General features: G+C 32.9%; 1 pseudogene; it reads left to right on the plus strand.

Annotated features, from left to right (window-relative positions):
• The first annotated feature begins 6,813 nt into the window (after positions 1–6,813).
• LOC118040096 (ferredoxin--nitrite reductase, chloroplastic-like) lies at positions 6,814–9,953 on the plus strand (annotated as a pseudogene).
• Positions 9,954–13,663: the final 3,710 nt, after the last annotated feature.

The raw sequence follows: 13,663 nt of genomic DNA on the forward strand, positions 1-13,663 counted from the left end.
CCCTTGCTTTCGGAGGTAATTTTTTTTTTTTTTGTTCTATGTGCTCCCTGGTTATGTTTCAGTTCATGGTTCTGCGACATTGTAGATGGGAGAAGAAGATGAATGAGCCATTGCTGGAAAGTACAGCTGACTCTCATTTTATCGAGGAGACAACTCGATGGACAAACCGGTGGGAGGCGGCTCATCATGATCTTCAAGGACCTGTTGCAGGGGGGGGGGGGGGGGGGGTTCGTGAACTTATGTTTTATTCTTTGGCAGATTAGGAAAATGAACTGCGAATGTTTTTGTGTTCATTAGTCACGGATCTATGACATTCACTGTTTACATACAGCAAAATGTTTTTCATGTTAAAATATATTAAAATAATTTTTATTTTATTTTTTAAAAATTATTTTTAAAATCAACTTAATAAAACGATGTGAAATATATATATATATATATATAAAATTTAATAAAAAATAATTAAATTATTTTAAAAATACAGGTTGACTTATATTTCTAAACAAAACGGGCTTTTATAATTATTCTTGGAAATTGGCTGGGAGTGGGATTAAGTGGGCTAGTATCCGCAAACAGACCGTACACCTTCCATTGGTCCTTGACATCAAAGACCGTGACACTACCCAATATAGTATTCAATTTAACTAGTATTTTGAGGTTAAATATCTGTTTAATAGCCCACCCATTCAATCTAGGCTAGTAAAAAGTTATTTAGAAAAGCCAATTATATTTTAATATATTTTATGTTAAATTAATTTTAATATAATTATATAACTAATTTATATATTTTATATATAATATAATTATGATGTTATTAATTATATAATTAATATGAGTAATTAATAAAAGTAATATAAAATTAATGAAGTAATATGAAAGTTAAAAGATATAATTTAAAATTTATTTATATGAATATTTTTAATTTTAAGTTTTATATGTTATTGTTAAAAATTTAATTTTTTAAAAGTAAATTCAAATTCAAACTTTGAAAAAAAATTGCCAACATTTTTAAATTTTGATTTTCATTTTTTTTAAAAAAAAATTCAAGCTTTGAAAAAATGACGGCCAACATTTTAAATTTTAAAATTTAAAATTTTGAAAAAATTATCGCCAACATTCTAAGATTTTAAAATTTGAAAAAATAATCCATCTATAAATATTTTCAAATACGTTAAAAAATTTTCTTGTCGTTTTCTTCTCTCCAATCTTTGTTATATTTCATTAAAATTATTCATCATGAATCATTCTAATTTTAATTTTGATGATGCTTTTGATTTTGATGATGACACTCCTTTGTTTGCTTTTAAAGTTGCTACCGCTGTGGTTGCTGAAGAAGAATCGAATAATCAAGGGCGGAGAACAGGATATCGTGGCTCTATTCTTGGTTACAATATTGTCAATTATAATATAAAAGAATGTGAGTTAAGGTTATATAATGATTATTTTGCTGAAAATCCTAAATTCACTGAAAGTCAATCGAAGAAGATTTAGGATAAGTCGTCGTCTTTTTATTCGGATTGCAAATGCAATGGAAGCTCATAATCCATATTTCAAATAAAGGACATATGCTCTTGGTGTTCTTGATTTATCTTGCCTTCAAAAGGTAATTGCAGCTCACAGAATACTTGCATATGGTATTCCTGCAGATCTTACTGATGAATTATCTTTGAATTGGAGAAACCACTGCAATAGAAAGTTTTAGAGCTTTCGTCAAAGCAATCGTAGAAGTTTTTGGTGATTGGTATCTAAGGGCACCAAACAAGGTTGATATTTGTCGATTATTATCAATTAGAGAACATCGTGGATTTCCAGGGATGTTAGGGAGCATTGACTGTATGCATTGGAAATGAGAGAAATGTCCAATTGCATGGCATGAGATATATATCGGTGATTGTCGTGAACCAACTATAATTCTAGAGGCGGTGGCTTTACAAGATCTTTGGATATGGCATGTCTTTTTTGGAATGCTTGGATCATTAAATGTTATTAATGTTCTTGATCGGTCACTTATCTTCGTAGCACTTGCTGAAGGTTGTACTGCTCCTGTTAATTATACAATTAACGGGATCCTATTTAGTAGATGAGATTTATCCTAATTGGTCAACCTTTGTTAAGACAATCCTAAGACCATTAGGAGCAAAAAGAAAATATTTTGCAAGCAAGTAAGAGTTTGCAAGAAAGGATGTGGAGCGGGCATTTAGGATGCTCCAATCTCATTTTGCAATTGTACGTGGACATGTTTGATACTGGGATGAAGAAACGCTTGCATATATTATAAAAGCTTGCATAATGCATAATATGATTATTGAGGATGAAGGAGTAATGAACCTTGGATTTGACCATGAACATGAAGTCAATTCCTTTATATCAGTGTCACATGGTGAAATACCAGAACTACATGATTTTCTTCAAACTCATAATCGAATTAGGGATAGAGCAACTAGTTCTCAACTCCAAGAAGATTTGATTGAACATTTATGGGAACAATATGGCAACGAGTAGAATCTTTAGATTTGAACTTCTTATGTTATCATAATTTTCAAGTTTTTTTATGTTTTTTTTCATTATGGTTGTTATCTTTTAAGTTAATTAATCCTACTTATTATTATTAAGTGTTAGAGGAACTTCAAAAAAGTATTATGAATTGATATCAATTTCATAACAATATATTTAAAATAACTAAGAATTTTCTACATATTTAATTAAAAATACATTACATTACAATAAATCAATCAAATTTAATTACAAATTAAAACCCCTCTTTTGCATAATTTCTAACTTTTTATTTTGAAAATACGCTACAGAAATTGGATCCAAATTAGAAATATCCATTTTCATAATTTGTTCTTCTTTCTCAATCCTGTTCAATTCTTGTTTCTCTTGACTTTGTTAAATCATCATGGCTTGTTGCTCTAACATAATTTTCCTGTCTTGTTTCTTCTGATCCTCAATTTCAACTAGAGTATCTTTGAATTGTTGTAAGAGATTTGTTACAATTATCTCTCCAACTTTATCTTTTCCTTGTCTACGTTTAAATCATTCCTTTGCAGCCTTCTGACCAATTGGTCTATCTCGATAAAATGGTTCACTATCTTCTTCTAAACTAATAGAATCGGGAGTAAATGGAGTTGATGAAGCCGGACTTGCATTGACATGACCTTTTTGTTTCTTGTTTGACCTTTGATGTTGACTTGCAAACTTAAATTGTCATTTTGGTTCTTTTCTTAAGATAACCCAACAATGTTCTAGTTGAAATCGTTTGCCAACGCAAGAAGCATACATTTGCCGAGCATCATTAATCTAGTAAAAAATTAAAGCAATTCAATAATGTTAAAATATGTGTTAAATAATTTAACATGAAAATGAATATTAAAATTATCCTTGATTCTTCTGTCATTCCACTTTGCTGATGATTTTCAATTTGAGTAATAAATCCAATAAATTTACCGGCTTCTCTATTTATTTCTTGCCATTTACTTGAGATGCTTATTTGGAAATGATTATTCAAGTTTCCTCCATTCTCTACAAAGTAAGCATGTACGCGAGCCCATAATTGTTTTGTTTGTTGTTCAACTCCTGTAATTGGATCCTTGCTTGTATTTAACCATGCAGAGACAAGTAAGCAATCTTCTTCTGATGAGAAGTTTTTACTTTCTTTATATATATTTTTTTTATTGTATTGACATTTAAATTCGAGTATGTTAAGTCATTAATTAATTGATTAGAATAACTTGGTTGAGAGAGAATATCTTCGGACTCGTTTATAAGAAAGTTGGTAAAAGAGCTTGGAAAATTTAAATTCATCTACATTAAAAAAAATCAAGTTAAAACCTTATAAAATGGTGTAAAGGAAGCTCACATTCAATGTCTAGCAATTTTGTAGTTTCCATACATGTGAATTAATAATAAGAATTACCTTCTACTTGTTCTAACATTAATCCAATCACTTGGTTTAGTTGCATTTTTAATAAGACAAAAATATAATTGACCTCAAATTAAAATAGACAATAAAAAATAAATTTAAGATATGTCACTTCAAGTTTTTATCAATATCAGCTACCATCATTATTTCCTTTCAATTTTGTCAAAGATAACAATATAAATAAAAATTATCTTCCTTAAACCATATAAAAAACATAAAATAACAAAGAAATAAAAATAATTACAAATAGCAAATAAAAATCAAGAGATGCAAAAAAAATAATAATAGAAAAAGTCTTTAAGCAAACATACCTTTTGATTTCAGCTAATTAACATAATTGATGTTATTAATTAACCGGAGAACTATTAATTCTTGTTTTCTAAATCAGAGAGAAGGGTGAAATTTGCAGGTAAATTTTTTTCCTTCTGTTTTGCTTAAATGTTGTCTTCTTCCTTCTGTTGGTTCTGCTTTTAAATGAAAAAGATTAACGTTGGGCAACAAATACAAAATGAAGACGTTGGCCAACAGATATAAATCAACAAAGAAAAAAAAAGGTTGCCAGCAATGATATTTACATTTGCCTTTTGCTACAAAGAAAGATAGAAATAACATTTACTGTGTTCAACAACTATTTTAGATGTCATTTTAGCTATCCGGTTGGAGTGGACAGAAAAAAAAAGAAGCTAAAAGTACAATATTTTTCTTTTAGCTCTTCTTTTATTTTTTTGGTTAGAGATGCTCTTATTATTTATATTTATCTATGTCAATCAACAAGATAATTCTTTTATTTGAATATGTAATTTTATCACCACACAAGTGAATTCTATAGTTTGACTTTGTATGTATTAACGCTGATTTATATCATTCAAGTTGACTACCCTGGTATGGATTTTGTTCATTAGTTGTTTTCCAGCATATGCACCAACATTGAGCAAAGAATCCATCAAGAAGTTCTTACGAGAGAATCTCATCAAGTTGTTTAGTATAGGCTGTATGTACGGTTAAGATGGGCTCAAACATGTAGCTATTTTGAGCTTCAACTAGACACGGCTACGCCTACTCTGAATGCCAGGGTTGAGCTGAATTGAGATCTGTACGGAAACTCATATAAAAATGGATGATAAATATGGGCATGCCTACCCATGGACGTTCATATGAATTGTTTTTTTTTTATTAAAAGAAAAATGCATGCTCTAAGATCAAGTTTGTGGCGAATCGAGCGGAGGAGGGTCTAGGAAAGCCACATGTTTTGCTCAACTATCTGTGGCGGCGGATCGAGCTTGTCTCTTGGCTCTTTTCGAAAGTTAAGCGCCCACCCAATTCTTCGTCGCTCTAAGATGAAGGGGTCTTAATTGACGTGCTTACTCGTGAAAATATTGGCTTGTTTTTTTTTTTTTTTTTTTTTAAAAAATAATTAAAAATTTTTTTTTTATTAATTTTTAAAATTATTTTGATATGCTATGTTAAAAATAATTTTTAAAAAATAAAAAATCATTGATATATATTTTAGCATGAAAAGTTATTTTAAAAAAATAACCACAATTACATTATTAAATAATCTCGGGAAAAATCAAACACCACGAACCTCTCATCATTCTAATATTCTTTTTGAGTAATTAAAGGCAAAGGTTTGTGCAAAACAAACATTATTGAGGCATCCCAAGAACTTGGAAGGAAGAAAAATTAAAATCTTACCTTTATTTGGATACGAATAATGACTTAATTTGGATGGGAATGACTTAAGAGTTAAGGCATTACTATTAAATAATTGATAATTTGACAGCTTAGAGAAGCGAAAACCCTTAAGAACTAGAAACACTATAATTATTACAAGTAGAAATCCAAAATATTCAAAATTTTATAAGTCTTTATTTATCAAAAGTTATTATAATTTTTTATATTGAAAAACTAAAAAGCTTTATTAATACTGAATAAAAAAATAAAAAAAAAAAAAGTTATTCCATTCAAATAGAAAACTATAAAAAACCTAATAATAATAATAAAAAAATTAAAATAAAATTAACTAAGAAAAATATTTAATTTTCTAAAACCATTTCCTATATTTTTAAGGTTGAAAGAAATTCATCATCGATCTTAGTCAGCATTTGTCTTTTACGAATATCTTATGTGTATGCTACCCCTATCATGGGTCTCTAATATTTTTATGAGTGTTATCTCATCAAGAATCTTTAACAAAACATCTTTGCGTGGATCACTTTATCATGAGTTACACTATCAAAATTTTCATTAACAATAATTGATGCAAATAAAAATAATATACTAGTTCCTTAACATCTTTTTTTAAGAAGGGATTCTCTTCATCCATCCTTACACAAACCTAACTTGTTTTGTATCTTTTTTTGATTATAGTTATTTAATAACTAACTATCGAGAATCATAAATCTTTGATATATATATTTTTATGATTTTTAATTAAAATTATTAAGAATCATTAGGTTTTGACACCAACTAATAGAGATAGAAACATAAATAAAAAGATAAAAAGTTAAAAAGATAGAATTGAATAATATGTTGTCACACATAGATATAATTCATAAAAAAGAATACAACTTTTTATCTAAAAATTCATCCTCCATCCTAATTTGATGTTCAAAGCTCAAATTTCATCAAGGCTTAGGTATCCCATTTAAAACGAAAGAAGAAAGATTTAATAGAGTTTTGTTTTCTTTTGCACAAGGCATACAAGTTTCAGTAGTTTGGACTCCAAAATTATCCACCGCCAAATATGCCCAATCAGATGTTCATGTTAAGCATCTTAACATGATCTCCATATTTGTTTGAAAAAAAATAAATCAACTATCATCTTCTCTAGTTCCGACCCCTGCTAAACAAACAAATTAGATGACCCTTGGCACCTCCCAAGAGTCCCCTCCTTCAGGAAAAAAAACAGCCCTCTCCTCTCCTCCTAAGGTCCCATACATCATCTACAAAATGCCCCCTCTCCTCCTTCTCACCACCATTACTTCTCTCTACAACACTAACAAAAATCCACACTTCTCTAGAAACTATCTTCCATCATTATGTCATCACTTTCAGTTCGTTTTCTCACGCCGCAATTGCCACACACAGTTCCAAGCTCCTCTGCAAGACCAAGAACAAGACTCTTTGCTGGACCTCCCACAGTGGCTCAGCCAGCGGAGACAGGGGTGGATGGCAGGGAGGTTGGAACCTAGAGTGGAGAAGAAAGACGGATACTATGTGTTGAAAGAGAAGTTTAGGCAAGGTATTAATCCTCAAGAGAAAGTGAAGATAGAGAAAGAGCCAATGAAGCTTTTCATGGAAAAATGGGATCGAGGAGCTTGCTAAATTGTCGATGGAAGAGATTGACAAAGAGAAGAGCACTAAAGATGATATTGATGTTAGACTCAAGTGGCTCGGTCTCTTTCACAGAAGGAAGCACCAATGTAAGTTTGAGGTTGCAAAGTTACAATATATTTAGGTCAACGAATTAAGATCCTTTGTTGTAAAATGTTTTTTGATGTTTGATGATCAGATGGTAGATTTATGATGAGACTAAAGCTACCAAATGGGGTAACAACAAGTGCACAAACAAGATACTTGGCAAGCGTGATCAGGAAATATGGGAAAGATGGCTGTGCAGATGTAACAACGAGACAAAACTGGCAAATTCGTGGTGTGGTGTTGCCTGATGTGCCCGAAATACTAAGGGGTCTAGCTGAAGTTGATCTGACAAGCCTGCAGAGTGGCATGGACAACGTGAGAAACCCTGTAGGAAATCCGCTTGCAGGAATTGATCCAGATGAGATTGTTGATACCAGACCTTATACCAACTTGTTGTCCCAATTTATCACTGCCAATTCTCGTGGGAATCCTGAGTTCACTAACTTGTAAGTTCTCAGTTTCCTCACTTTTTTTTTTTAAGTGTCCGAGCTTGACATGATGAGCGAATTGCACAAGGAATTGAACTTGGTCATATTTATTTAAATGCCTTGTAGTGACTTTAGGGAGAAGCTCGAAATCTAGAATAAACGAGGGGGGGTATTGATTGAGAATCTCCAATGATCTGGAGGGAATTATCAGATTGTTCTCTAGCTTTCTAATAAACAAATCAATTTTCAATTTTGATGCCAAAGTTTCAAGTAAAGAGCTTTGCATATGGAAGTTGCAAAGAAGTTCATTAGTTATTGGATCATATAATAATACAACAAGTGAAGAAATGGGAGCTGAAGCACTTGTGCTCTATAAATGGTAATAATGTTTTGTGCTTCACTGGTGGGTATTTGTCCAATCATTTGAAATGAAGTATTAAAATCCTATATCGACAATGCTATGGCACCATATAGGTCATTTACACGGGGAGACATTTTCTGAACCAGAGGAGATAGAAGACGATATATAAATCTAGGTAGCATAAATGCAATAAATGCCGAGTTGTTTTCAGTGACCCTTACCTTTCTTTATCTTTGCAGGCCAAGGAAGTGGAATGTATGTGTCGTGGGTTCTCATGATCTTTATGAGCATCCTCACATCAATGATCTTGCTTACATGCCTGCTATGAAGGACGGGGCGGTTTGGATTCAATTTGCTGGTTGGTGGATTCTTTAGTCCCAAGCGATGTGCAGAGGCAGTTCCTCTTGATGCTTGGGTTTCAGCTGATGATGTGCTCCCAGCTTGCAAAGCAGTATTAGAGGCCTACAGAGATCTTGGCACCAGAGGGAACAGGCAAAAGACTAGAATGATGTGGCTGATCGACGAGCTTGTGAGTAATCATTCATCTTTTAATGCATCGTTCACTCCCTTTTAGAAGTTCATTATCTTTAATCACAGATCACCTCTCTGATCAAATCGGGGATTCTGTATAAATCCAGGGCATTGAAGGATTCAGGTCAGAAGTAGTAAAAAGAATGCCACGTCAAGAGCTAGAGAGAGAATCTTCTGAAGATTTGGTTCAAAAGCAATGGGAAAGGAGGGACTATTTCGGTGTCCATCCACAGAAGCAAGAAGGCCTTAGCTATGCAGGTCTTCACATTCCTGTTGGTCGTGTCCAAGCAGATGACATGGATGAGCTAGCTCGTTTAGCTGATATTTACGGCACTGGCGAGCTCAGACTCACTGTGGAGCAGAACATCATAATTCCCAACATTGAGGACTCAAAGATTGAAGCCCTACTTAAAGAACCTCTATTAAAAGACAGGTTCTCGCCCGAGCCACCTCTTCTCATGCAAGGGTTGGTAGCATGCACTGGCAAAGAGTTCTGCGGGCAAGCAATAATTGAAACAAAGGCTAGGGCCATGAAGGTAACTGAGGAGGTGCAGAGGTTAGTGTCGGTGTCTAAACCAGTGAGAATGCACTGGACAGGCTGTCCTAATACCTGTGGGCAGGTACAAGTTGCCGATATTGGGTTCATGGGTTGCATGGCAAGAGATGAAAATGGGAAAATCTGTGAAGGAGCTGATGTGTACGTAGGAGGAAGAGTTGGGAGTGACTCACATTTGGGAGAGATTGATAAGAAAAGCGTTCCATGCAAGGACTTGGTACCTTTGGTTGTGGACATTTTAGTTAAACAATTCGGAGCTGTACCTAGGGAGAGGGAAGAGATGGATGATTAGTTCATTAAATCAAAATGTTTATTCTTGTTTCATTGCAAATTCGGAGGGGATCTAATGCATGGTTTTGGAATCGGAAATGAAGCACTGAAATGATCTCACAGGACTATGACGGGTGATAGAGGCCTGAGAAGGGAAAGGGAAGGGAGTTGTGTTCTTGAGCTCTCACGAGCATGATTTCCAACAACTCTGGTTTAATTGTTTGGGTTTTGTATGATTGTTCGAAGCCCGGTGGGAGCTTTTATGTATGAAAATAAAACCTAGTATAGTTTATGATGCAAGACTAAAAACACTCGGAGACCCAAAAACAATAAAATTTGGAAGATTTTTGTGTGACTCCCATATAACTCTTGTTCTTTTGTTGATTTTTATCTAAGAATGTGTTTTAATAGGGATCAAGAAAATCTTGCTACCGAAGAAATGTATTTCAGGAGTTTTATTTATCTCCCTTGAGCTCCTTTTCTCTCTTGTTTTTTCTTAGATCCTAAGGGTCATATTGGAAAGAAAGCGTTGCCATGTCCAAATTATGTGCAAATTTCACTAGAAATTTGAGTAACCCTAAAACTATTCCGTCCTTTGAGAAGCTCCATTGGCAATTTCTCCAACTGATTCAAACATAGGCCGGGTTCTGGTTATCGCAAAGTGAGACATCGTAATTTGGGGGCTCTTTATCTGAGAAAACCAGAAAAAAGAATGCCAACTCCTGCAATTAATTATTGACGGTGGCCAACGATGTTAGCAAACCGATATTACATTCATGGCTGATGCTGGTCAATGGTGGAGGCGCGTGAGGGAGAAGCGCTGCTGTTAATTATTGACGGTGGCCGACGATGTTAACAAGCCCATATTATGTTCTTGCATATATATTTCATTTTTTTCCCGAAATAAGTGTTTTTCGAATTGATTTGAAACCTGGTCTGAGCCAGTGGGTCGATTTGAAATCCGACCGACCTAGGCTAGAACCGGGCTGATTTGAAAAAAAAAAGAAGGAAAAACACTACAAGATTTAACAGTTTTACCGACGGAATTTTTCCGTCGGCGTAAGACACATATTCCATCGGTAATTAATTTACCGACTAAATCACCGACGGATAATTTTCATCGGTGAATCTCTCGTCGGTAATTTTTTGTCCGTCGGTAATTCCGTCGGTAATAATATTACCGACGGATTTACGGGCGGAACAGACGCGTCGGTAAATTTTTTTTTATTACCGATGGATTTTACCGACGGAAATTTCCGTCGGTAATTATTTAAAAACATTTTAAAAAAAAATCATTTTATAAAATTATAAAATAATTAAATTAATATAAATCAACAGTGTATAATATATACTCAAAATGCTTGGAAAAAAAGAATAAGAAAAATCAACTCAAACAAATTTTGTAACAAATAAATAAAACAAAAAAATTAATTCAACTAAAAAATTCATATGAAAAAAATGAAGTTGCAATTGCTAAAAATTTAAAAAATCCTATAAATAAATCAACTAAAAATTGATCTCATATGAAAAAAAAAAAAAAAACTCACAACAACATTTATACAATTATTAAGAACAAAATCAATTAAAATTAAATAAAAAACAAATATAGTGAAAATATGAAAAAATAAGAAAAAAGAAAGATCTTACCTTAATATACTTGCAAGTGAAGCTAAGGAAAAAAAATTCATTGAAGCATATTAATTAAAGAAAACTAAGAGGATAAAAGAAGAAAGAAGAAGAAGGAAGAAGAAGACATACCCGAGCATGGAGGAAAAGAGAAGGAGATGAGGAGAGAAAGAAGAGAAAGAAATAGATATTGATGTTTTTACATATAGTGAAGAAGAAAGTAGAAGTAGTAGTAGTAGTAGAAGAAGAAGAAGAAGAAGAAGAAGAAGAAGAAATAGAAGTAGTAGTAGAAGAAGAAGAAGAAGAAGAAGAAGAAATGAGTCTGTCTCTTGTGAAATAAGCGGATTCAAGTTTTTTATTGGGGCGCGTTACCGACGGATTTACCGACGGATAATTGAATATTAATATTTTTTAATTATTCCGTCGGTAATTCCGTCGGTAATATTTAATTTAAATTTTTAATTTCGTAAAAAGTTTTCAGAAACCGCCAAAAATTACCGATGATTTTTCAATCCGTCGGTGATTCCGTCTGTAATATTTAAATGAAAATTTTAAATCAATTGAATTTTTTCAGAAAACCGCCAAAACACGCCGACGCATTTTCAATCCGTCGGTGATTTTGTCCGTAAAGTAAAACAATTAACAGTGCAATTGGAAGATAAACAGTTCTAGAGCTCTCTGTAAAATACCGACGGAAAAATTCCGTCGGTAATTCCCTTTGTAATTGACATGATGAACAGTGTTCACAGTTTACCAACGGATTTACCGACGGAAAAATTCCGTCGGTAATTCCGTCGGTAAAAAATGACACGTCATCTTTTTTTTTTTTTTGCTTTGCTCTATTTTTTTTCCCTCGGTATATATACCGAGGGAAATCTTTTCCGTCGGTAAAATCCCTCGGAAAATATTTATGTCGGTAAAATCCCTCGGAAATTTACCGACGGAAATATTCCCTCGGTATTTCCATTTGTATTTATTGATTTTCTGGTAGGGAAACCCAGTATGACCCAGTTAAGACCCGACCACAAACCTGTTGATTTTTTTTTTTCTCTTACTAAAAAAATGTTTTTTTGATTTTTTTTTAAATAAATTGACCTGGCCGACCCGGTGACCCGGTCAAAATCCAAAACCCCTTTGCCTTGGACTGAACCGGGTCTTAAAACTATGGTTTTTTCGTATTGATAAACTATCACCTATAATAAAAAAGTAACCGTAGATAAGAGATTAAGATCAAGAATTTATTTATCTTGTGATTTCAAGTTCAAATTTTATAATTGTTAATATGATAGTTACTAAAAACTTATATAATTGTTGATTTTAAAACCGTTGAATTAATATCCACATTAATACAAAATAAAAATAAACAAAAAGAGCTTTCTTTATGCCTTGTTTGTTTCAAGGAAACCAGATTCCAGGAATCTATTTTCCTCATTTTCCTACGTTGGGCAACACCCGAAAGTTGGTCAAAGGACAAGTTTTTTCCGTCAAAGGAAAAAAACTGTCTTGTATCGTAGGAAAGTGTTTTTCCTTTCCACAAGGAAAGGAAAACACTTTCCATCTTTACAAACAAACATATCTCTTGGAAATACTTCGTCAAATCTCTCTTTCTCTGGTCTCTTTCCGAAAACAACAGAAGCCAAGAAGAATTGATCTGTGATGTGCCCTGCTTATTGAGAACAGGGGAATGGCGAGAGAAATTAATTAGCCCAGAATGCATTCAAACAAAAGCTACGATTGTTTCCTGAGACTAAAGAAATCACAAATTAAAGCTAGGCCAATGAAATCTGGGCCTCCCCACAGGCTGTAAAATCAAAAATTCATGGCTCCACTAGAAGCCAAACCAGTGCGGCCAAAGGGAGAGACAGATGCAACAGTTTGATAGCACCACCTTGCTTTACAAAACACAGTGCCGTTACAGCAACTACTCAGGGGAATTAAGAGAGAATTAAGGAAACCGACAGAGGGAAACCGGGGAGAAACCAAATGAGATAAAAATAGAGAAATCATGGAATCGAAACAAAGGGAAAACCAAGGGTAAACTGACAGAGGAGGAGGGGAAACCGAAAGAGGGAATTACAGAAATGAAATGAGATAACAGAGAAACTGGAAATTGTTGTCTTTTAATTCAATGGAGAGAGTTGGGAACGGTTGGGATTGCAATGCAAGAGCGGGGGTGGGTTCTTTTTTTTTTTCTTATATAATTATAGTTATTTTGGTAATTTAATTATTAAATTATGTGTTTAATAACATATTATGGACCGCCTTGCCAAATCAAAATAGTATAGAATTGAACCTAGCCATGAACTCGATCGTGTGATGTGTTGCTACATGCGAGATGATTTTCGAAACTTATTTTTATTTAATTATTTCAATAATTTTAAGAATTAAAATGATTGATCTTATTGATCGTTGTGAACTTAATGATATATCATATAACAATAATAAAAAAATTCATCATTAATAGCTTTTTAGATTTTTATTTTTTATTGTAATGATTAAATACTTATATTAAATATTTTATATATATATTAGATAAACCTGAAAAA

The sequence above is a fragment of the Populus alba genome, chromosome 4, assembly GCF_005239225.2.
Source record: "Populus alba chromosome 4, ASM523922v2, whole genome shotgun sequence".
Taxonomy (NCBI): Eukaryota; Viridiplantae; Streptophyta; class Magnoliopsida; order Malpighiales; family Salicaceae; genus Populus; species Populus alba.